We start from the raw sequence: 26,169 nt of genomic DNA, 5'->3' as shown, positions 1-26,169 counted from the left end.
TTTTTAAAAAATGAAAAAAAAAGGAATGGTGGGAGTTGAAGTCCAAAGTACGAATAAAATAGCCCAACCCATGTCCGACCAAGAAGCCATGAGATCGTGCCTCACACACCTGCTTTAATATATGGATTTCTAGGAGTTGTAGTTCCCCAAAGGTTTTGCACCTTCTCTGCCAGGGTGCTGGTGCCCACCAAACGACAACTCCCAAACTACAACTCCCAGGACAAAACGACCCCCCGAAAATGTATGGAAGAACGACCAATGTTTTGTCAACCGACAAAATCACTTGCAGTGGAAGGAATGCCTAATCGCCTTGGCACGCTGTCAAATATTTCATAGTCTGTCTCGTTACCAATAAACCCCCTCAATCTGGGTATTGGAGGAAGTGTTAATTGAAGAAATAATAATCGCTTACCAACAAAAAAACTCGCGGCTGCTAATTGCTCGGAGGCGTGGACGCCCTTCCAATGTTCCACGCGGCTTTCTCGGAGCGAAGGAAGAAGACCCAAATACGGCACGCAATTAAATTGTCAATTAACAACCGGGCCCAAACTGGCCGTAGCAGATTCATCAGCTCGAAACCCCAGTAGAGTTTGCCAATTCAGAGCCATCCAGACTATGAGGCAAGGAGATACAATTAGAACCTTCCCGACAGATGACCATCCAGCCTCTGCTTTAAAAAAACACCAGGGAAGGAAGCTTCCCCTGACTCCAAGGCAAGGAGATACAATTAGAACCCTCCCAATAGATGACCATACAGCCTCTGCTTTAAAAAAAAACACCAGGGAAGGAAACGTCCCCAGACTCCGAGGCAAGGAGATACAATTAGAACCCTCCCAATAGATGACCATCCAGCCTCTGCTTTTAAAAAAAACACCAACAAGGTTAATTAGAACCCTTTCAACAGATGGCCATCCAGCCTCTGCTTTAAAACAGCACCAGAGAAGGAAACTTCCCCAGACTCTGAGGCAAGGAGATACAATTAGAACCCTCCCGACAGATGGCCATCTAGCCTCTGCATTAAAAAAGCACCAGGGAAGGAAACTTCCCCAGACTTCCAGGCAATTAGAACCCTCCCAATAGATGACCATCCAGCCTCTGCTTTAAAACAGCACCAGAGAAGGAAACTTCCCCAGACTCTGAGGCAAGGAGATACAATTAGAACCCTCCCGACAGATGACCATCCAGCCTCTGCTTTAAAACAGCACCAGAGAAGGAAATTTCCCCAGACTCTGAGGCAAGGAGATACAATTAGAACCCTCCCGACAGATGGCCATCCAGCCTCTGCATTAAAAAAGCACCAGGGAAGGAAACTTCCCCAGACTTCCAGGCAATTAGAACCCTCCCAATAGATGACCATCCAGCCTCTGCTTTAAAACAGCACCAGAGAAGGAAACTTCCCCAGACTCTGAGGCAAGGAGATACAATTAGAACCCTCCCGACAGATGGCCATCCAGCCTCTGCTTTAAAAAAACACCAGGGAGATAAAATTAGAACCCTCCCGACAGATGACCATCCAGCTTCTGCTTTAAAAAAGCAGCAGGGAAGGAAATTTCCCCAGACTCTGAAGCAAGGAGATACAATTAGAACCCTCCTGACAGATGGCCATCCAGCTTCTGCATTTAAAAAAAGCATCAGGGAAGGAAACTTCTCCAGACTCCCAGGCAATTAGAACCCTCCCAATAGATGATCATCCAGCCTCTGCTTTAAAAAAAACACCAGGGAAGGAAACTTCCCCAGACACTGAGGCAAGGAGATACAATTAGAACCCTCCCAATAGATGGCCATCCAGCCTCTGCTTTAAAAATACACCAGCCAAGGAAATTTCCCCAGACTCCGAGGCAAGGAGATACAATTAGAACCCTTTCAACAGATGGCCATCCAGTCTCTGCTGGAATTTCTTTTTCTGCCATTCTAGTTTCCAGAGTAGCAGCAAAGAAGCCCTGCCCCTTCCTTCTCAGTGGGACATCCTTTCAGATATTAAAATATGATTTTATTGTCTCCTCTTAACCTTCTTTTCTCCAAGCTAAACCTCCCCAACTCCCTACGCTACTCTTGGTAGAGATTCATAGTTTCCAGGCCTTTGAGCATTTCAGTCTCCCTTCTCTGGACTCCTTTCCATCTTCTCCGTCTTATTCTGGAATTGCTCTGCCCAGAACTGGGAGTTGTAGTTTTGAAAGGTCTTTTGCCTTCCCTGGATGCCTCTGCACTGTAGAATTAATGCAGTTTGACCCCACTTGAACTGCCATGGCCTCATGCTATTGAATCCTGGGAGTTGTTGTTTTGCAAGCCTTTAGTAGAGAAGGTCTTTGTAAAGAATTTATAATGACTGAGGTTCTTTCAGGCAGGGGGAATCTTTTTATCCCACCGCTGCCACCAATTGTAAAGAATTTAATATCGACTGCCACCAATTGTAAAGGACCAATGAACGCCTAACACCAATTTGGAAAGATGCAACCACCAAAGACTCAGGGAGGAGAACTTTTACTTTTTTTTTCCTTTCTTCTTCTTCACTTTAAAGGGTAGCGTAACTTGGTTTAGAATATATGCGACAGAGGCTTAGATGTTAGAAGAACAATAACAAGTTTATTCAGGCACAGAGCTTAGTGGTTACAATGTTGTTTCTCACTTAGAGGTATTCTTATTAACAGTTACAATACTAGAATGAGATGAATCAACTCTCTAAAATGTCACTTCTTTTACTTAAAGTAGTTAAAACTTCTTCCTCTGCCACTTTTAAACTGTTACTTCAATGGATCTCTGTGAGTCCAGCTGGGATTGGTTCCCAAAGTCTGAAACTTGGACTTTCCAGTGACTTCAAACCACAGTCACCCCTGTGATATACTATCACAGATTCTCTGTTCCTTACCAGGACACAGACTACATTAAATAAGTCATTAAACTTATTTAAAACCGACTCAAAATGAACAATTGAGTCTCCTTGATCCCATCAACCTGGAATCAATCTTCCCTGTGCCTCATCAGAGCACAGACTGATGGACTTTTTAAAACTCTGCATTTCTTCAACTAAAAGGCAATTGGCTTCGCCTACTTCTCCATGGCAACCAGCCTCTGAGTGCTGAGATGCAATAACTGTAATACTTACCCTTTTAAAACAAAAATACATAATAAAAATAACATCTGTAAACCAAAATTCGTACTTCATTGCAGTCTTGGAAAACTATAATTCTCAGGATTCCACTGCCTTTGAGCCATAGAGGAGCCAAACTGCATTAATTCCGAAAGCACAGTCCAATTGCGTTCCATCTCCTGGACGCAGAGCCATTAGCAGGTCCAAGCCTTCCTTGGGCATCTCAAGCTTGGAGAGAGATGAGGCTTCCAGGAGTGGAAAATGGCCTTCGTGTTCCTCTTCCGCACAGTTTGTTACAATTAAGAGAATGGGGAATTAAATCCAAAGGAGGGTGGCAAGCTACCTCCAGACATCACCAGGTAATTAATAAATGAAGAGGGTAATTAGGAGCTCTTTGGCTTCCTGCTGACTCATGTGGGCCCCAAAAAAGTTCAAGAGCAGTTCAGACAAGAGGCAGGTTTTCTTTTCTTTTTCTCCTTCATTCTGAAGTGCTCCATCACAAGATTTCTTCTCTTCCCTTCCTCTCCATTTCAACAATTCCTCTTTTGTGCTTTATTCACTGTGCGTCCACAATGCCAATTTAACGCAGATCAGTCCCACTTGAACAGCCTTGGCTCCTTAACACAGAATCCTGGAAGTTTATTTATTTATTTCATTATTTGCCCCATTTATACCCCGCCTTTCTCTACCCCAAAAGGGATTCAGGTTGGCTTACGTATGGCAATTATTCAATGCCTTAGAAACGCACGCAATACATAAGCTTAAAATATATTTGAATTAAAATTAATACATGTTAAACATTTTAAAACATTACATTGAATTGAAATCATGCCATCCAAAAACCGTAGTCTAAGACCGTTCCATAGTCATTGCACATATAATCATCATCCTCATCATCATCATCAGTACAAGAAAACCGCACTACGAACTAGAGCTGACAGCTGGCACAACAAAACATTGCATGGAAAGTTCCTTGACAAAACTGAAGGAAAAGCTGATAAGGAGAAGACCTGGCTCTGGCTCACGAATGGGACCCTGAAGAAGGAGACAGAAGGCCTGATCCTTGCAGCCCAGGAGCAAGCCATCAGAACAAAGGCAATCAAGGCCAAGATCGAAAAATCAGCTGATGACCCAAAATGCAGACTGTGCAAGGAAGCTGACGAAACCATTGATCATCTCCTCAGCTGCTGTAAGAAAATCACACAGACAGACTACAAACAGAGGCACAACTATGTGGCCCAAATGATTCATTGGAACTTATGCCTCAAGTACCATCTCCCAGCAGCAAAGAACTGGTGGGATCACAAACCTGCAAAGGTGATGGAGATGAACATGCAAAAATACTGTGGGACTTTCGAATCCAGACTGACAAAGTTCTGGAACACAACACACCAGACCTCACAGTTGTGGGGTAAAAAAAGGTTTGGATCATTGATGTCACCATACCAGGTGACAGTCGCATTGACGGAAAACAACAGGAAAAACTCAGCCGCTCTCAGGACCTCAAGATTGAACTTCAAAGACTCTGGCAGAAACCAGTGCAGGTGGTCCCGGTGGTGATGGGCACACTGGGTGCCGTGCCAAAAGATCTCAGCCGGCATTTGGAAACAATTGACATTGACAGGATTACGATCTGCCAACTGCAAAAGGCCACCCGACTGGGATCTGCACGCATCATCCGAAAATACATCACACAGTCCTAGACACTTGGGAAGTGTTCGACTTGTGATTTTGTGATACAAAATCCAGCATATCTATCTTGTTTGCTGTGTCATAATAATAATAATAATAATAATAATAATAATAATAATAATAATAATAATACATCACACAGTCCTAGACACTTGGGAAGTGTTCGACTTGTGATTTTGTGATACAAAATCCAGCATATCTATCTTGTTTGCTGTGTCATAATAAAATAATAATAATAATAATAATAATAATAATAATAATAATAATTTGGCTGGAGTGAAAGAACACTCTAGCAGAAAATACATTTGTAGGGTCTCACTTATCCAACATTCGCTTATCCAACAGGAAAAACTCAGCCACTATCAGGACCTCAAGACCTTGTAAAACTACAGCTCCCAGGATGCCATAGTATTGAGCTAGGGCAATTCAAGTGGGGTCAAACAGCATTCCTTCTGCAGTGTAGATGCACCAAACGGAAAGGCAAGAGTGCCAACCAAAATGCCACCCGAACTGGAGCAGAGGGCAACCGGAGCGAAGCCTTTTTTGTGCCAAGAGTTCAACCGACTGTAATTATCACTGCACTATCAGTGCCATGCACACGCAAGTACACACACACATACAGCCATGGATTCCTTTTATCCGTCTCCCGAGACCTCATTAATCCGGCTGGATCTGTGCCCTTTCCTGCTCGCCCGCTGGCATCCCTTTCAGAGCCAACGAGAGAGAGAGTCGTGATGAGCCACAACCCGGCTGCCCTGATGGCTTTCCAGCTCAGAAACATCCAGGGCGAAGGTGGAAACAGCCAGGCTTCTTGGGGCCCCGAAAAAACACTCCTGTTCATTTCCTCCACCTTGGCATTCAGTCAATGGAAATGTGATCGACCCCCCCCCCCCAGGACTTTATAAAAGATAGTTCAAAAATCAAGGCTTTATGTCCTATATGTTACCAGGTGAGAGTATAGCGGAATCAGTAGCATCCAGATAACACCATGTGCAAAAGACTCAGACCAGGCAGAGGAATTGAAATGAACAAAGGAACTTTACTCTTGCTTGTAGAGTTGAAATATAAAACAGTTCTGCAATCATACAATGTCCATGTAGTTGCATAAGATCAATAACTAATCAATCAGCATCAATATATACAGCATAGCATATTCAAAACAGCTACTTGACCGTAGCTAGAGAGCCCTGTCTTTCTCTGTGCTCTCCCTCCAAGCTCAAATTCCAACTGACATTCTCAGCCACCTGCCAGCAAATAGATACATTGTTTTGAGGCGTGGCTTTGCCTCTGCAAAAAGAGCTCCTCTGCAGAGTTCCCTTGCGAACTAACTTTTGCAAGGATTTCTTTACACACACACACATACACATTAGCATTTTGGCGCAATACTATATATCATATATTTACAGCAGAAGGTAACTGAGATATTTTACTGTTTGCTGTGATTCCCTGCACAAAAGGTGTTTGACCTTTTAGCCTGAGGCAAGAGATAACAACTCTCTTAATCCTTTCCTGAACCAGTGACTCATAAACATTATTTCCTTGTGCAATGTCTTTCCCTATGAAAACCCCTTGTCTTTTCCCTTGGATTCTGGACTTTCCTATGAAACTTCATAATAATAATAATAATAATAATAATAATAATAATAATAATAATAACAACTTTATTTTTATACCCCGCCCCATCTCCCCGAAGGGACTCGGGGCGGCTTACATGGGGCCTTGCCCGATAAAACAATCAAATATCAAAACACAGCAATAAAACAGTTATCCAATAAAAACATCAATTACAGTTAAAAACAATTGTTAAAATCAACATAAAACATACAATATTAACACTGGAGACTAATTCATAGAATTATAATAATTTTATTTATATCCCACCTCCATCTCCCCCGAAGGGGACTCGGGCGGCTTACAGCAAAATCAGATACAAAACAATGATAAAATAAAACATCAAAGAACAATAACAAAAACCAATAATCATATATACACAGCAACTGAAAAAACACAACGCGGTATTAAAACATTGAATTAAAAACAATGAGGTTGCAATAGTGGATAAGCAAGGCGCACATTATAAGTTGCAAACTTCATGAACTCATTCTGGACCTTTGGGTGGGTGGGAGTAAGCAATATGATTTCTGAATTTCTTTTTTCTGAATTTTTGTTTGCTTCTGTCTTGAAAGTGTTGTTTCCTGTTTAATTGTGGGGTCCTTCCTTTAAAGTAGTTTTTCTACTCCAGAAACTTTGTTTTTGTGCTACAAACTCTGTTGAATAGGTTGAGATTCAATGATGAGGTCGCAAAATGTGCTACAGGATGTTCTTGTTAGAGTTTTTGTGATATGGAGTGAAATGTTTAATTTATTGTTGCTGTGGAAATGTATGTATTTTGTTCCGGCAAGCATTCCAGCAGTCAAGAGGTTAATTGCAGCGAGCCCTGATTGATTGTTGGAAGGGCAAATGACAAAGACTTCCATTTGTGCTACGTGACAGGAAGATACATCACAGGCTGTGGAATGCTGTGATGACTCATGGGCCATGTAGTCCCGTTCCTAACACTGTTGTGACAGATGAAGAGGAAAACTTAGGTTTCCCACCATTTCAGCCAGGATTGGAGCTTTTTCAGCCAGAATTGGAGCCCTTGCACCTGCAGGAGATTTGCCTTCCAGAAGTCTGCCAAACAAGCCTTGAGCCGAAATCTCCCCCATTTTCTCGCCGTGATTATTATAAACAACAGAAAGGCGCTCAGGAGGCGTCTCGCAGGAGTGCTAGAATTGCTGCCAGGCATTCAGCTGATTAAGCCTGCTTCCCATGGGAAACTTTAGGGAGTCATGCATCTGGACACAGAGAATGGCTTTCGGTTCTGGTTCCCCAGAGAATTGTTCTTTGGCGGGAAAACGAGACCCTACTTAGGTGTTTTGCCCACGTAGGAATCTTGCGGAGTCAATTCGTCAGCTTCGGGAGTAGGTTGTGTGTGGACTACGCTACTCCCGCGTCCAAGTCCTTTGCTCCCGTTTTCAGCCTTGCCTTGCTTCCCAGGACCTTGCCTTGCTCCATGGACCTTGCCTTGCTTCCCGGACCTCGCCACGAATTTACCACGGATCCTGTTCTTGCTCCTCGTTTCTTGTTGCCTTGAATTAAGCCTAGTGTTCCAAGAATCAAGTTTACTTCCTAGCCTTGTTTAAGTTTCATGGACTAAAGGACCTTGTCATCTCCCCTCACTTTGCTTGACAAAGTGAGTGTTTCGGTTACTGGATTACAACTTTGGACCTTAATATTTCATATTGGACATTGTTTTCTTGGACTAATTTTGACCTTTCCTGAAAGGTCTACTTCTGATCTATATTCTACACTTGTTTTTATTGACTTTATATATTTCCTTAATAAAGATATTAGATAGAATCTGGCCTCTGCGTATGGTTATTGGTGCTCTGCAGCCTGGATCCTGACAAATGCAGAAGAGGTGCTTCAGTGTACAGATAACTGACTCAGAGAGACGGAGAAGTTCCGTGTTTGATCTTACGGATGCAGTATGTGTCCTGACAGCTTTGGAATTTAGCACTGTAAATATTAGTGTAAATAATAAATAAAGCATCGGTGCTGCTGGGATTCAGCAGATAAAATAAATTTTAAAAAAGCAATATGATTTCTGGTTCTATGAATGTATTCTATATATTTCTATATATCTCCCTTCCCAAAATGCCTCATATATGAGCTTTTAAAATAGGAAATATCACCTTGGCATGACCCCAGCGTTTCGGCACATAATCACACACATACTTAAAAGGTCTCGATCGAATCATTTTGCATGAACAATAAAGAATGGCTGTTCCCTTGAACATCGGAGCTTGTCCACTCAAGGTAGAGCGCCTTTGGACAGGATTACATTCCACTGGGGTAAAACCCTCCACCCTGGAAAGTGGAGATTACCCAAAACCATCTCACTCATTGTTCATTGAGGGGCCAAACTGCCTCCCCCTCCCACTGTTAGCAACAACCAATCAGCGTGAGGCTGGTCTGAAGGGGTGGCCATAGGAAATCCAAAGTTGACGCCCTGTTTTTATGTTATAAAAAGTGTTATAATGTGTTATGTGACATGGCTCCTTGACGAACGATCGCGGGTATCATCCATTTCAGCTGAACTGAATAAACAACTCGGTCTTCTTTCTTCACGTCTGAGGGTGAGATCTTTGTAGCGAAAAACCTTGACTTTTAGCGACTCCCCCCCCCCCTTGCCAGGATTCTCGGACCTATGGCCAGGGGGTAGGAGCTAGGGTTCCCTCCTAAAGAAGGTGACCCCCCAAATCCTAGCTTGATATCAGAAAGAGGTCCCTCAAGGATCTACAGAATCGACTCCTTCCTTCCCTTTTTTTTTCCAAAATGTGTCTCCAACTTCAGCCGCTTTTCTCATCAATGCATGGCTTCATAGACCCTCCGGTCCACTTCCAGAAGTCTTCCGGTTCTGCGGATTAGAGCTGGGCACATTCCCAGTGTGTATCCACATTGCAGCATTAATGCAGTTTGACATCACTTTAATCGACACGACTCAATGGAGTCCCTGGAGTCTTACAAAATGTGTTGTCGAAGGCTTTCATGGCCGGGATCACAGGGTTGTTGTATGTTTTCCGGACTGTATGGCCATGTTCCAGAAGCATTCTCTCCTGACGTTTCGCCCACATCTATGGCAGGCATCCTCAGAGGTTGTGAGGTATGGAGAAACTAATGTTGAGTCCTCGAAGTTGTAGCATTACAAAACAATAAGTCCTAGGAGTTGTAGTTTTATGAAGCCTGGAGTACTGGGAGTTTCCATTTTGCAACGTCTTAATTTCTGGGAGTTGTAGTTTTACAAAGCATTGAGTCCTGGGAGTTTCAATTTTGCAACGTCATCATTCCTGAGAGTTGTAGTTTTACAATGCATTGAGTCCTCAGAGATGTAGTTTCACAAAGCATTGAGTCTCAGGAGTTTTAGTATAGCAACGTCTGGAGTCTTCGGAGTTGCAGTATTACAAAGCTGTGAGTCCTAGGAGTTGTAGTTTTACAGTCTTGAATCCTGAGTCTTGCGAGTTATAGTTTGACAGTCTTGGGTCCTAGTTTTACAATACATTGAGTCCTCAGAGTTGTAGTTTTACAAAGCATTGAGTCTCAGGAGTTTTAGTATAGCAATGTCTGGAGTCTTGGGAGTTGCAGTTTTACAAAGCATTTAGTCCTGAGAATTATAATTTTACAAAGCATTGAGTCCTGGGAGTTTCCATTTTGCAAGTCTTGATTCCTGGGAGTTGTTGTTTTACAAAGCATTGAGTCTCAGGAGTTTTAGTATTGCAATGTCTGGAGTCTTGGGAGTTGTAGTTTTACAAAGCTGTGACTACCAGGAGTTGTAGTTTTACAGTCTTGATTCCTGAGTCTTGCGAGTTATAGTTTGACAGTCTTGGGTCCTAGTTTTACAATGCATTGAGTTCTCAGAGTTGTAGTTTTACAAAGCATTGAGTCTCAGGAGTTTGTCTGGAGTTTTGGGAGTTGCAGTTTTACAAAGCATTTAGTCCTGAGAATTATAATTTTACAAAGCATTGAGTCCTGGGCGTTTCAATTTTGCAAGTCTTGATTCCTGGGAGTTGTAGTTTTACAAAGCATTGAGTCTCAGGAGTTTTAGTATTGCAATGTCTGGAGTCTTGGGAGTTGTAGTTTTACAAAGCTGTGACTACCAGGAGTTGTAGTTTTACAGTCTTGATTCCTGAGTCTTGCGAGTTATAGTTTGACAGTCTTGGGTCCTAGTTTTACAATGCATTGAGTTCTCAGAGTTGTAGTTTTACAAAGCATTGAGTCTCAGGAGTTTGTCTGGAGTTTTGGGAGTTGCAGTTTTACAAAGCATTTAGTCCTGAGGATTATAATTTTACAAAGCATTGAGTCCTGGGCGTTTCAATTTTGCAAGTCTTGATTCCTGGGAGTTGTAGTTTTACAATGCATTGAGTCCTCAGAGTTGTAGTTTTACAAAGCACTGAGTCTCAGGAGTTTTAGTATAGCAATGTCTGGAGTCTTGGGAGTTGTAGTTTTACAAAGCTGTGACTACCAGGAGTTGTAGTTTTACAGTCTTGAATCCTGAGTCTTGTGAGTTGTAGTTTGACAGTCTTGGGTCCTAGGAGTTGTAGGACAGGGAAAATGAAGAGGGTCTTAGGTAAGTGGTCAGGGGGCCGCATCTGGCCCCCAGGCCTTAGTTTGCCCATGCCTGGTAAGACGGTCCCATGGAATCAAGAAGTCTTTTCTATCCAAAAAGCTTGGAACTTAGATGGAAGTCCACAACTTTCTATGGCCAGAGCCAAAGGATGTTCCTCTTTTGAACAACAACACCCAGCAACCTCTCAAATAGAAGTAGATTCTGGGAATTTTAGTCCAATACTTTTAGTCTTAATATCACCCATTTTAATTAAGACTAAAAGTATTGGATTGAAATTCTTAATATCATATTTATGGGCCCCTGGTGGCACAGTGCGTTAAAGCGCTGAGCTGCTAAGCTTGCGAACCGAAAGGTCCCAGGTTCAAATCCCGGGAGCGGAGTGAGCGCCCGCTGTTAGCCCCAGCTCCTGCCAACCTAGCAGTTCGAAAACATGCAAACGTGAGTAGATCAATAGGTACCGCTCTGGCGGGACGGTAAGGGTGCTCCATGCAGTCATGCCAGTGGCCACATGACCTTGGAGGTGTCTACGGACAACGCCGGCTCTTTGGCTTAGAAATTGAGATGAGCACCAAACCCCAGAGTCGGTCATGACTGGACTTAACGTCAGGGGAAAACCTGCCTGTTGTTGCCACAGTGTGAATTTAGACTCCAAACCCAATTCTGGCTCAGGCTGGGAATCGCATTAGAAGCAACACAAACCTCGCAACGGTTAAAGGATGGAGTCTTCCTGCTTCGCTCCGGGGCGGTGCTGGTGCTTCTTGATCCCTTTGACATTTCTGCCGTTCTTGTTTTGCTCAACCAACATGCTCTAAATAAACTCCATAGCCTACCAACGTGAAGCCCCGATGGTTTTGCAATATTCATGCATCATGCAAATTATGTAAACGCACGCAGGTTTGCATAAATGACTCGGAGGGCCGTAAATCTAGGCTTCCTCCGAGCAGAGGGGGAGAAAAAAAAATCCCGAGATTCTTAAGAGCAGCAGATGTTGCAGATTTGCAAATGTGTGGATATATGCATGCCTTCAAGTTGCCAGTTGACGTATGGCGACCTCAATGGATTTCACCGGGTCTTTTGAGGCCAGAAGGGCTCAGAGGTGGGTTTTCCAGTTCCTTCTTCCGAAATAGAGCCCAACGGCACTTGGGGTTCCGTGGCAGTCTCCCATCCAAGTCCTAACCAGGGCTGACCCTGCTTAGCTTCCAAGATCGGGCATTGTGGGAGCTGTAGTTTGGCAAGGCACCAACACTCTGGAAATTTGGCCTCTGCTGAAATCCTTCCAGAGAAAGAAGCTCCATCATCCTCTGAGACTGCACGGTCCAATTTGATAACTTACAATAAATAAAATGACTACAGTAGAGTCTCACTTATCCAACATAAACGGGCCGGCAGAATGTTGGATAAGTGAATATGTTGGATAATAAGGAGGGGTTAAGGAAAAGCATATTAAACATCAAATTAGGTTATGATTTTACAAATTAAGCACCAAAATATCATGTTACACAACAAATTTGACTGAAAAAGTACAGTAGAGTCTCACTATCCAACACTCGCTTATCCAACGTTCTGGATTATCCAACGCATTTTTGTAGTCAATGTTTTCAATACATCGTGATATTTTGGTGCTAAATTCATAAATACAGATTGGCTCATATTTAAATAGGGAGCACCATAGTGGTGGATGGGGATGCATTAAGTTGCTGTGAGTTTTCCGGGATGTATAGCCATGTCCCAGAAGCACTCTCTCCTGACGTTTCACCCACCTCTATGGCAGGCATCCTCAGAAGTTGTGAGGTCTTTTGGAAACTAGGCAAGTGGGGTGTGTGTGTGTGTATATATATATATATATATATATATATATATATATATATATATACACACACACACACACACACACACACACACACACACACTATATATATATATATATATATATATATATATATATAGTAGAGTCTCACTTATCCAACGTTCTGGGTTATCCAAGGCATTTTTGTAGTCAATGTTTTCAAGACATCGTGATATTTTGGTGCTAAATTCGTAAATACAGTAATTACTACATAGCATTACTGCGTATTGAACTACTTTTTCTGTCAAATTTGTTGTATAATATGATGTTTTAGTGCTTAATTTGTAAAATCATAACTTAATTTGATGTTTAATAGGCTTCTCCTTAATCCCTCCTTATTATCCAACATATTCACTTATCCAACGTTCTGCTAGCCCGTTTATGTTGGATAAGTGAGACTCTACTGTAGTCAGTACACAGTAATGTTATGTTGTAATTACTGTATTTATGAATTTAGTACCAAAATATCATGATATATTAAAAACATTGACTACAAATATGTTGGATAATCCAGAACATTGGATAAGTGAGTGTTGGATAAGTGAGACTCTACTGTATTTACAAAAGAACGGTACAGCTGGCAGCATGCAAAAATGGAATTAAACTCTTTGCAGAACTGAAAACCATTCAAGCCTCCACTTGAAAAGACAGAATACCATTTTAAAATATGTATGTGTTGCTGTGGGCCTTCGAGCCATTTCCAACTTATGGCAAGCCTATTTCTAAGGTTGTTTAAAGCAAGATTGCTTCCAAGAGGTGTTGCCATTGCCTTCCTCTGAGGCTGAGAAAGTGTGACTTGCCCAAGGCCACAAATTGGCTTTCCGTTCAAAACCAGGCCTCTAGAATCCTAGGCCAACATTCAAACATCACTCTTGAAACAATAAGGCAAATTGGAAATGATCATTTTCAAACAATACACCACCTACAAAGTTGGACCAAATGGTTCTTCCAATTATAAGATTCCCATCAACCCCACTTCCAGTGGAATGTAGATCAAGGGGTTAAACCACTGTGCCGCTGAACTTGCTGACTGAAAATCCGGGGAGTGGCATGAGCTCCCGTTGTTAGCTCCAGCTTCTACCAACCTAGCAGTTCGAAAACATGCAAATGTGAGTATATCAATAGGTACTGCTCCAGGGGGAAGGTAACGGTGCTCCATGCAGTCATGATAAATACACAAAAATGCTATACTAGACAATGTTGAAGAGATAAGCAAACACTATAAAGGTTCAAAACATAAAAAGAGATGTGACATGGAAAGGCCACAGAAATAGTCAGGCCTCTCTGAGTATAGAGCTATCTCCTTTCTAGGTCAAAAAGATAAGCAAATACTACAAAGGTTCAAAACATAAAATGCAAAACATATCAAGTAGTCTCCACTTTAGTCCACATTTAAGCCTTGATAATTACAGTTTCCTTTAAACATTACAGTCTGGAACAGGGGTCCCCAAACTTTTTAAACAGGGGGCCAGTTAATGATCCTTCGGACCGTTGGAGGGCCGGACTGTAGTGGGCCGAGCAATAATAATAATAATGAATAATAATGAATAATAATAACAACAACAACAACAACAATAAAAAGAGGGTTGGAAGAGACCCTTAGGGCCATTGAGTCCAATCCCCTTCTGCCTTTGTGCACCGAAAGCACAAGCAAAGCACCCCTGACAGATGGCCACCCAGCCTCAATGTTAATAATAATAATAATAATAATAATAATAATAATAATAATAATAATAATAAAGAGGGTTGGAAGAGACCTCTTGGGCCATTTAGTCCATCCCCCTTCAGCCTCATGTATCAAAAGCACAAGCAAAGCATCCCTGACAGATGGCCACCCAGCCTCAATGTTAATAATAATAATAATAATTCTCAATTAAAAGACAAAGTATGGATTGTTGATGTTGCAATCCCAGGGGACAGCAGGATTGAGGAGAAACAATTGGAAAAGCTGACATAATATGAGGATTTAAAGATCGAACTGCAAAGACTCTGGCACAAGCCAATCAAGTTGGTCCCAGTGGTGATCGGCACACTGGCTGCAGTGCCTAAAGACCTTGGCCTGCACTTAAACACAATCGGCACTGACAAAATTACCATCTGTCAGCTGCAGAAGGCCACCTTACTTGGATCTGCCCGCATTATTCACCGATACATTACACAGTCCTAGACACTGTGATCCAATACAACAGCCAGCAGAATGTCTGCTGTGGACTCATCTTGTTGCGTTTCAAATAAAAATAAAAATAATTGACAAAATTACGATCTGCCAACTGCAAAAGGCCACCCTACTGGGATCTGCACGCATAATCCGAAAATACATCACACAGTCCTAGACACTTGGGAAGTGTTCGACTTGTGATTTTGTGAAACGAAATCCAGCATATCTATCTAGTTTGCTGTGTCATAATAAAATAATAATAATAAGGGTTGTAAGAAGGGGGTTGGGCTAAATGACCTAAGGGGTCTCTTCTTCTCTTACAACCCTATTATGTCATAATAAAATAAAATAATAATAATAATAATAATAATAATAATAATAATAATAGGGTTGTAAGAGAAGAAGAAACCCTTAGGTCATTTAGCCCAACCCCCTTGTGCCATGGGGGGCCGGATAAATGGCTTCGATGGGCCGCATCCGGCCCCCGGGCCTTTGTTTGGGGACCCCTGGTCTGGAAGATACTACTGTGAATCACAACAGTTGACTGTACTTATCATTTTCATTATTGTTGTTAACTCTCAGGTAATAATGTTTGTATATGATGCTCTAAATTACATAGTGCATTTCATGTTTTGAAACTTTATAGTATTTGCTTATCTTTTTGACCTAGAAAGAAGATAGCTCTATACTCAGAGAGGCCTGACTATTTCTGTGGCCTTTACATGTCACATCTCTTTTTATGTTTTGAACCTTTATAGTATTTGCTTATCTTTTTGACCTAGATCTTTTTGACCTTTCTGTAGTATTTGCTTATCTTTTTGACCTAGAAAGAAGATAGCTCTATACTCAGAGAGGCCTGACTATTTCTGTGGCCTTTACATGTCACATCTCTTTGTATGTTTTGAACCTTTATAGTATTTGCTTATCTTTTTGACATAGGAAGAAGATAGCTCTATACTCAGAGAGGCCTGACTATTTCTGTGGCCTTTACATGTCACATCTCTTTGTATGTTTTGAACCTTTATAGTATTTGCTTATCTTTTTGACATAGGAAGAAGATAGCTCTATACTCAGAGAGGCCTGACTATTTCTGTGGCCTTTACATGTCACATCTCTTTGTATGTTTTGAACCTTTATAGTATTTGCTTATCTTTTTGACATAGGAAGAAGATAGCTCTATACTCAGAGAGGCCTGACTATTTCTGTGGCCTTTACATGTCACATTTCTTTGTATGTTTTGAACCTTTATAGTATTTGCTTATCTTTTTGACATAGGAAGAAGATAGCTCTATACTCAGAGAGGCCTGACTATTTCTGTGGCCTTTACATGTCACATCTCTTTGTATGTTTTGAACCTTTATAGTATTTGCTTATCTTTTTGACATAGGAAGAAGATAGCTCTATACTCAGAGAGGCCTGACTATTTCTGTGGCCTTTACATGTCACATCTCTTTGTATGTTTTGAACCTTTATAGTGTTTGCTTATCTTTTTGACATAGGAAGAAGATAGCTCTATACTCAGAGAGGCCTGACTATTTCTGTGGCCTTTACATGTCACATCTCTTTGTATGTTTTGAACCTTTATAGTATTTGCTTATCTTTTTGACATAGGAAGAAGATAGCTCTATACTCAGAGAGGCCTGACTATTTCTGTGGCCTTTACATGTCACATTTCTTTGTATGTTTTGAACCTTTATAGTATTTGCTTATCTTTTTGACCTAGAAAGAAGATAGCTCTATACTCAGAGAGGCCTGACTATTTCTGTGGCCTTTACATGTCACATCTCTTTTTATGTTTTGAACCTTTATAGTATTTGCTTATCTTTTTGACATAGGAAGAAGATAGCTCTATACTCAGAGAGGCCTGACTATTTCTGTGGCCTTTACATGTCACATTTCTTTGTATGTTTTGAACCTCTATAGTGTTTTCTTATCTTTTTGACCTAGAAAGAAGATAGCTCTATACTCAGAGAGGCCTGACTATTTCTGTGGCCTTTACATGTCACATCTCTTTTTATGTTTTGAACCTTTATAGTGTTTGCTTATCTTTTTGACATAGAAAGAAGATAGCTCTATACTCAGAGAGGCCTGACTATTTCTGTGGCCTTTACATGTCACATCTCTTTGTATGTTTTGAATCTTTATAGTGTTTGCTTATATTTTTGACATAGAAAGAAGATAGCTCTATACTCAGAGAGGCCTGACTATTTCTGTGGCCTTTACATGTCACATCTCTTTGTATGTTTTGAAACTTTATAGTGTTTGCTTATCTTTTTGACATAGAAAGAAGATAGCTCTATACTCAGAGAGGCCTGACTATTTCTGTGGCCTTTACATGTCACATCTCTTTGTATGTTTTGAACCTTTATAGTATTTGCTTATCTTTTTGACATAGAAAGAAGATTGCTCTATACTCAGAGAGGCCTGACTATTTCTGTGGCCTTTACATGTCACATTTCTTTGTATGTTTTGAACCTTTATAGTATTTGCTTATCTTTTTACATAGAAAGAAGATTGCTCTATACTCAGAGAGGCCTGACTATTTCTGTGGCCTTTACATGTCACATTTCTTTGTATGTTTTGAACCTTTATAGTATTTGCTTATCTTTTTGACATAGAAAGAAGATTGCTCTATACTCAGAGAGGCATGACTATTTCTGTGGCCTTTACATGTCACATTTCTTTGTATGTTTTGAACCTTTATAGTATTTGCTTATCTTTTTACATAGAAAGAAGATAGCTCTATACTCAGAGAGGCCTGACTATTTCTGTGGCCTTTACATGTCACATCTCTTTGTATGTTTTGAACCTTTATAGTATTTGCTTATCTTTTTGACATAGAAAGAAGATAGCTCTATACTCAGAGAGGCCTGACTATTTCTGTGGCCTTTACATGTCACATCTCTTTTTATGTTTTGAACCTTTATAGTATTTGCTTATCTTTTTGACCTAGAAAGAAGATAGCTCTATACTCAGAGAGGCCTGACTATTTCTGTGGCCTTTACATGTCACATCTCTTTTTATGTTTTGAACCTTTATAGTGTTTGCTTATCTCTTCAACATTGCTCCATGCAGTCATGCCAGTGGCCACATGACCTTGGAGGTGTCTATGGTCAATGCCAGCTCTTCAGCTTAGAAATGGAGATGAGCACCAACCACCAGAGTCAGACACGACTAGATTTAATGTCAGGAAAAACCTGAACAAAGGCTTCTGTTGGGAAAAGGAAGAGGGCAAAAGGGTCTTTCCAACCCCATGACTGTGGTGCCCATCAACTCCCCTTCCAGTGGACTGAGGATGAGGGGATTTGTAGTACTCCCAAAGAAAGGGAGGCAGCATATTGAGAGGGTGAATCCCCTCGCCGGCTGTTCGTAGAGCCTCCTGGAAGCCTCCTTCTGTGCTTTTATTTTTAAATCCATCTCCACCCATCTGTCTTCTTGACACTTGTGACACCTACGTCAGTTGCCCCACTTTCGCGACGGAACTGGAGTAAGCCAACAAATTTAGGATTCATCTCAGCATTACGGAGAGAGGATTACACAAAGCAGGCAGGAGAAAAGAAGAACGAGACGGAAGAGGGCGGCTCCGTGATATTGCTGATTTTTGCTTTTTTATTATTATCTCTTTCTAAGCATTGAAGACCGACGCCTTCAATCTTGCCCAACTGGACAGACCTTTCGACCTGGAAACTGACCACTGATGGGAAAATACTCTGCACATGCTCAATGGCACTGTCCTTCATATCTTCCAAGCCCTTGATGCATGTGTGTGTTTAAAACGAAAGGCTCCCAAGCTATAGGCTTTAGGTAGAATACCTCTGTAACAATGGCGAGGCATTTTGCACATGCCCAATACCACTCTCTTTTGAATCTCCCACAGCCACACCTTAATGTGCAGTTTTTAATTCTGAACTAAGGACAAGCTCTATAGCACTGTGACAAAGGCACTTTGTACATGCTCAGGGGCCCACTCCATCACATATTTTAAAGCCCAGCCCTGGTTTGCGTGGGTTTCTTTCTTTCTTCTTTTTTAACTAGCTATGACAACCAAAGGCTCATATAGACCAGATATTATGATTCAGGAACAAAGGAAAGGCGCTTAACACATGCTCAGTGGCACTCGGCTTTACACGTTCCAATGTGTGGGTTTTTAATATAATTATTATTATTATTATTATTATTATTATTATTATTATTATTTTATTTTTGTACCCCACCACCATCTCCCCAGAGGGACTCGGGGCGGCTTACAGATATAAAACCAACATACAATAATATCAGATACAAAAACACACAAATAAATTTAAAAGGCATTAAAAAAAATTAAAAAAATTAATAAAAAAAATAAAAAAATAAAAAATAAATCACAATCATTATAAAACACTTGAGAAACACAGCAATAAAAACATAAAATGAGCTGGGCAAAGTGCACTGAGTTTTTATGACTAGATCTGAAAGCCAAGCACTCCAAGTACAGCGAGACATTGTAACAAAGCAAAAAGCACTCTGCACATGCTCAGACTCGTGTATATTTGAAACCAATGTTTCAAGGGTTAAGCCTCTCAAGCCTTTCTTGCCTACTTTTTGAGTCTCAGCATAAAATATTTTACACACCCTGACATGTGTTTGAAGCACCAATTTCTCTTTTAAAAACCATGCCTTATTCATCCACATGAGATTCTCCACAAAGGGACTTTTAACACAATATTACCACCAAATTTGGGGGTATTAGTATCTTAATACATGCCTTCCCGGGTGCCACTAATAGTAATAATACAGTAGAGTCTCACTTATCCAAGACTCACATATCCAAGGTTCTGGATTATCCAATGCATTTTTGTAGTCAATGTTTTCAATATATCGTGATATTTTGGTGCTAAATTTGTAAATACGGTAATTACAACATAACATTACTGCATATTGAACTACTTTTAATGACAAATGATGTTTTGGTGCTTAATTTGTAAAATCATAGCCTAATTTGATGTTTAATAGGCTTTTCCTTAATCCTTATTATCCAAGATATTCGCTTATCCAAGATTCTGCCAGCTCGTTTAGCTTGGATAAGTGAGACTCCACTGTATTATTATTATTATTATTATTATTATTATTATTATTATTATTATTATTGTGTTGTCGAAGTCATTCATGGTCGGAATCACTGTGTTGCTGTGAATTTTTCAGGCTGTATGGACATGTCCCAGTAGCATTCTTTCCTGACGTTTTGCCTGCATTTGTGACCAATGGCATCTTCAGAGGTTCTGTTGACAATGAAGCAAGTAGAATATATGGATATCTGTGGAATGTCCAGCAAAGTCAGCTATACCAGAGAGCTTGATGAACCAACCTGGACACAGAATATTATTTGAGAAGAAAAATTCTAAACCACTCTGACGACCATCATGTCAGACTGCACAGAGAAGCCACTGAAATCCACAAGCACGTGGACAATTTCAACAGAAAGGAGGAAACCATGAAAAGGAACAAAATCCAGTATTTTAAAAAAAACCCACCAGAATCAAGACAGTAAATAAAGAACAGTTAATACCTCCCAAACAAAGAATGCCAAGATATTCACTTATCCAAGATTCTGTCGGCCCATTTAGCTTGGATAGGTAAAGGTAAAGGTTTCCCCTGATGTTAAGTCCAGTCGTGTCTGACTCTGGGGGTTGGTGCACATCTCCATTTCTAAGCCGAAGAGCCGGCGTTGTCCATAGACACCTCCAAGGTCATGTGGCCACTGGCATGATTGCATGGAGAGCCGTTACCTTCCTGCTATTGATCTACTCACATTTGCATGTTTTCAAACTGCTAGGTTGGGAGGAGCTGGGGCTAACAGCGGGTGCTCATTCCGCTCCCGGGATTTGAACTTGGGACCTTTTGGTCCGCAAGTTCAGCAGCTCAGCGCTTTAACACACTGTGCCACCAGAGGCTTGGATAGTGAGACTCTATTGTAATGCCACCAGAGGCTTGGATAGTGAGACTCTATTGTAATGCCACCAAAGGCTTGGATAGTGAGACTCTATTGTAATGCCACCAAAGGCTTGGATAGTGAGACCCTATTGTAATGCCACCAGAGGCTTGGATAGTGAGACCCTATTGTAATGCCACCAGAGGCTTGGATAGTGAGACCCTATTGTAATGCCACCAGAGGCTTGGATAGTGAGACCCTATTGTAATGCCACCAGAGGCTTGGATAGTGAGACCCTATTGTAATGCCACCAGAGGCTTGGATAGTGAGACCCTATTGTAATGCCACCAGAGGCTTGGATAGTGAGACCCTATTGTAATGCCACCAGAGGCTTGGATAGTGAGACCCTATTGTAATGCCACCAGAGGCTTGGATAGTGAGACCCTATTGTAATGCCACTAGAGGCTTGGATAGTGAGACCCTATTGTAATGCCACCAAAGGCTTGGATAGTGAGACTCTATTCTAATGCCACCAAAGGCTTGGATAGTGAGACTCTATTCTAATGCCACCAAAGGCATGGATAGTGAGACCCTATTGTAATGCCACCAGAGGCTTGGATAGTGAGACTCTATTGTAATGCCACCAGAGGCTTGGATAGTGAGACTCTATTGTAATTCAAGTCTTCGATTGATTTGTGGTAGCCCAATGGATGCCATAGTTTTTATTTTTGGGCAAGGAATAGAACCTGAATGTTATTAGGTTCCTTTCATCGGGGTATTTTAATCTAATGATTTTATCTTATATTGCTGCTATAGTTCCCTCCCCCCCCCCACCTTTGAAGTTGACTGAATTGCATTGGTGGTTGTTTGATATTATTACTGTTGTATAAACCTTTGTTTTAACTTCTGTTTTATTATCTTCTTGTGTTTTAAACTGTGCATTTTGTTAATGTATTTGCGCTGTTACTTTTGTAACATTGTGAGCCGCCCCGAGTCCCCACGGGGTATAAATAAAGTTTGATTATTATTATTTTATTATGACACAGCAAACAAGATAGATATGCTGCATTTCGTATCACAAAATCACAAGTCGAACACTTCCCAAGTGTCTAGGACTGTGTGATGTATTTTCGGATGATACGTGCAGATCCCAGTAGGGTGACCTTTTGCAGTTGGCAGATCGTGATTTTGTCAATGTCTATTGTTTCCAAATGCCGGCTGAGATCTTTTGGCACGGCACCCAATGCGCCGATCACCACCGGGACCACCTGCACTGGTTGTTTTATGTTTTTATTGCTGTGTTTCTCAAGTGTGTTTATAATGATTGTGATTTTTAATGCCTTTTAAATTTATTTGTGTGTTTTTGTATTTGATATTATTGTATGTTGGTTTTATATCTGTAAGCTGACCCGAGTCCCTCTGGGGAGATGGTGGCGGGGTACAAAAATAAAATTATTATTGTTGTTGTTGTTGTTGTTGTTATTATAGAGGTGATTTTGCCAATTCCTTCCTCTGAAAGAGAGCTTGGCATTCCCTGGCATCCTCTCATCCAAATCCTAACAAGGGCTGACCCTGCTTAGCTCCCAAGATCCCTGAAAAACTCCTCTACTGTGGATGTAGGACAACTCCTTGGATTCCATATTGTTTTCTTCTTGGTCAAGAAATAGAGGTGCTTTTGCCTGCTCCTTACTCTGAAATTTAACCCTTGGCAATGGCGACCCTCTCCCATCCAAATCCCAACCAGGGCTGACCCTGCTGAGGTCCCAAAATCAGACAGGGTCTAGTCCTTTTATGGTTGTGCTTAAACACACCACAAAGCCTCTTACCTTATTCCACAGCTCCTGGCACCCATCGGAGGCGTTCAGTTTCTCTCCTTTCCTCTCCTTAGCCTTCCTCTTACTACAGCCCTGCCGCCCATGCTTTTGCCACGTCCGAGCCCTTGCCGAGGCTACCATAGGGCGGGAAAAGGGCGAGGGTCCGGTTCAGGAGGCGCCAGGTTTGCCAAGCGAAGTGTGCCCAAAGAAGTCCTCTTTTATCTCTCCAAAAAAAGGAGGTGAAATAAAAATCAGAAGATGGAAATAATGAGTTGTCTTTGAGGCTCCGGCAATGCCAATCCGTGCCAAGGGAAAAGAAGGATTTGGGGGAAAGCCTCGACAAAGAGGGGCATGCAAGGGTGCAAATATGGGAAGGGAAACCTTTCAGAGGATCCGAGGAAAAGCTTGGCAATCAGCAAACAAAAAGGCGCATGGAGGAAAAAAGGCGAGGCGCAAAACAGAGTCGCGTAAAAACGAGTCGCGTAAAATCACCAAGGGCGCACGATTCTCTCTCTGTCTCTGCTTTCTCTTCAGGGCGTGGAAAGCCGGCAAAAACGGTTAGGACAATACCAAAAGCGGTTTTGTTTTTTTTAAAGCCAAAGCATGGGAGGTTCTAATGGCAACTGGTATTCCCGATAATCCGAAGCGGAGGGTGTCAAACTGGGGGAGGAAAAGGAGAGGAGAAGGCGAGGCGCAAAACAGAGTCGCGTAAAATCACCAAGGGCGCACGGTTCTCTCTCTGCTTTCTCTTCCTTGGAGACCAGAAAGGGTTAAAAGCACACACAAAGAGAAGGGGGGTCTGTCTCCTTTTGTGCCCCCCCCCCCCCAGCCTATAAATTGTCCTTGGCAAAAGGATGGAGAGATGGCAAAGGATGCAAAAGGACGGAGCTTTTTGGAGAGGCTTTTCGGAGAGGCTTTTCGGAGAGGCGGCGCCCACGTTCCGGTTCTTGCCGGCTCAGGAGCACAAACCCGGCTTTCCCAGCCTTCGAGGCCGGCGGTTTCTCTCCTCCCCTTCTTCCTCCTCCTCCTCCTCCTCTTCCTCCTCCTTCCTCCTCCTCCTCCTCGTTGCTTGGCGAAGGGAGGCGCCTCGGCCGACGCCCACGGTTGGCATCCCACGCCAAGCACCAACCGAATGCCTTTTTGTGCCTCTTCCAAAGGGGTTATTGGTGCAAAAGGAGGGCAGAGCTAAGCTTTGGAGTCAGTAGAAGAAAACCCAAACAAAAAATTCCAGGGAGGAAAGGCAAGGAGGTTAAGAGGATGCTTAGCATTGGGCACCCCCGGGTCTATTCTGCGCCTTCCAGCTGAGTCAGATCCTCCTCCATCGCCATCCTTAATATGATAGACTCTAACCAGCAGCCACGGTTTGGAGTCATGCTTGGAGCCCAGTCCAGGCTTCTCTCTCTCCAACTCGCTTCTTTTTTTGTTTGCCTCTTGCCAGCCTAGGTGGCCGGCGATGGAGAGGGATGCAGGGTCGAAACCGCTTGCCTTCCTTCTTTCCTTCCTTCCTTCCTTCCTTCCTTCCTTCCGGCTGGGTACCAAAAAGTGGGAGGGGAATGTCTTCTTAACTCATGAATATGCAAATACAAGGGAGGCAGGTCACGCCCCCTCGGAGTCTTAAAGGCACCCAGCACCCTTTCAACCTCCTTGGAGGAGGTTGAGTTCCATTGCCATACAATACAGTTTCAAACTACAGTAGAGTCTCACTTATCCAACACTCGCTTATCCAACGATCTGGATTATCCAAGCCATTTTTGTAGTATGTTTTCAATACATCGTGATATTTTGGTGCTAAATTTGTAAATACAGTAATTACTACATAGCATTACTGCATATTGAACTACTTTTTCTGTCAAATTTGTTGTGTAACATGATGTTTTGGTGCTTAATTTGTAAAATCATAACCTAATTTGATGTTTAATAGGCTTTTCTTTAATCCCTCCTTATTATCCAACATATTCGTTTATCCAACATTCTGCTGGCCCGTTTATGTTGGATAAGTGAGACTCTACTGTACACGCAATGGCAGTGTAGATCCAACCTCTGACAGCTCATCATCATTGAATGTTTGCCTTTTTATATGTATGTAAACTGCCCTGAGTCCCTCTGGGGAGAGAGGGTGGTCTAGAACTAAAGTATTATTATTATTATTATTATTATTGTTATTGTTTTATTGTATGACACAGCAAACAAGATAGACATGCTGGATTTCATATCACAAAATCACAAGTCGAACACTTCCCAAGTGTCTAGGACTCCGTGATGTATTTTCAGATGATGCGTGCAGATCCCAGTCGGGTGGCCTTTTGCAGTTGACAGATCGTAATTTTGTCAATGTCTATTGTTTCAAAATGCCGGCTGAGATCTTTTGGCACGGCACCCAGTGTGCCCATCACCACCGGGACCACCTGCACTGGTTTCTGCAAGAGTCTTTGCAGTTCAATCTTGAGGTCCTGAGTTTTTCCTGTTGTTTTTCGTCAATGCAACTGTCACAACTGTGATGTCTGGTGTGTTGTGTTACAGAACTTTGTCAGTCTGGATTCAGTATCTTTGCGTGTTCATTTTCCACGACCTTTGCAGGTTTGTGATCCCACCAGTTCTTTCCTGCAGGGAGGTGGTACTTGAGGCATAAGTTCCAATGAGTCATTTGGGCCACAGAGTTGTGCCTCTGTTTGTAGTCTGTCTGTGCAATTATTATTATTATCATTATTATTATTATTTTGAAACACAGCAAGATGAGTCCACAGCAGACACTCTGCTGGCTGTTGCATTGGATCACACGCCGGACACTTCCCAAGTGTCTGGGAGTGTGTGATGTATCTGCAAATAATGCCTTCAGATCCCAGTCAGGTGGCCTTCTGTAGCTGGCAGATGGTAATTTTGTCAGCGCTGATTGTGTTTAAGTGCAGGCCAAGGTCTTTAGGCACTGCACCCAGTACGCCCATCACCACTGGGACCACCTTGACTGGCTTCTGCCAGAATCTTTACAGTTCGATCTTTAAATCCTCATATTGTCTCAGCTTTTCCAGTTGTTTCTCCTCAATCTTGCTGTCACATAGGATTGCAACATCGACAATCCATACTTTGTCTTTTAACACGATTGTGAGGTCAGGAGTCTTGTGCTCCAAAACCCTGTCTGTCTGAATCCCGAAGTCCCAGAGTAGCTTGACATGTTCATTCTCTGTAACTTTTTCAGGCTTGTGATCCCACCAGTTCTTTGTCGCAGGCAGATGGTATTTGTGGCTCAGGTTCCAATGAATCATCTGGGCAACGGTGTTATGCCTCTGCTTGTAGTCTATCTGTGCAATCTTCTTGCAGCAGCTGAGGATGGGATCTATTGTTTTGTCTGCTTCCTTGCAGATTTGGGATCTGTCATCGACTTTTCAATTTTGGCTTTGATGGCATTGGTTCTAATGGCTTGTTCTTGGGCTGCCAGAATCAGGCCCTCTGTCTCCTTTTTCAAAGTTCCATTTGTGAGCCACAGCCATGTTTTTTCT

The 26,169-nt window shown here is 42.0% G+C and overlaps 1 protein-coding gene across 1 annotated transcript in view; it reads right to left on the bottom strand.

Moving 5' to 3' along the window:
• LOC100559490 (leucine-rich repeat and fibronectin type III domain-containing protein 1-like protein) overlaps nucleotides 1-24,216 on the bottom strand; it is a 70,355-nt gene extending 46,139 nt beyond the window's left edge. The window contains exon 1 of the mRNA XM_062962166.1: nucleotides 22,688-24,216. The gene's annotated coding sequence lies outside the window, so the exon portion shown is untranslated. The remainder of the gene's footprint in view (nucleotides 1-22,687) is intronic.
• Between the last annotated feature and the right edge of the window lie 1,953 nt (nucleotides 24,217-26,169).

The sequence above is a fragment of the Anolis carolinensis genome, unplaced genomic scaffold (genome assembly GCF_035594765.1).
Source record: "Anolis carolinensis isolate JA03-04 unplaced genomic scaffold, rAnoCar3.1.pri scaffold_10, whole genome shotgun sequence".
NCBI lineage: Eukaryota > Metazoa > Chordata > Lepidosauria > Squamata > Dactyloidae > Anolis > Anolis carolinensis.
Note: the sequence above shows the minus strand (reverse complement) of the source record. Positions and strands in the feature narration are given on the sequence as shown.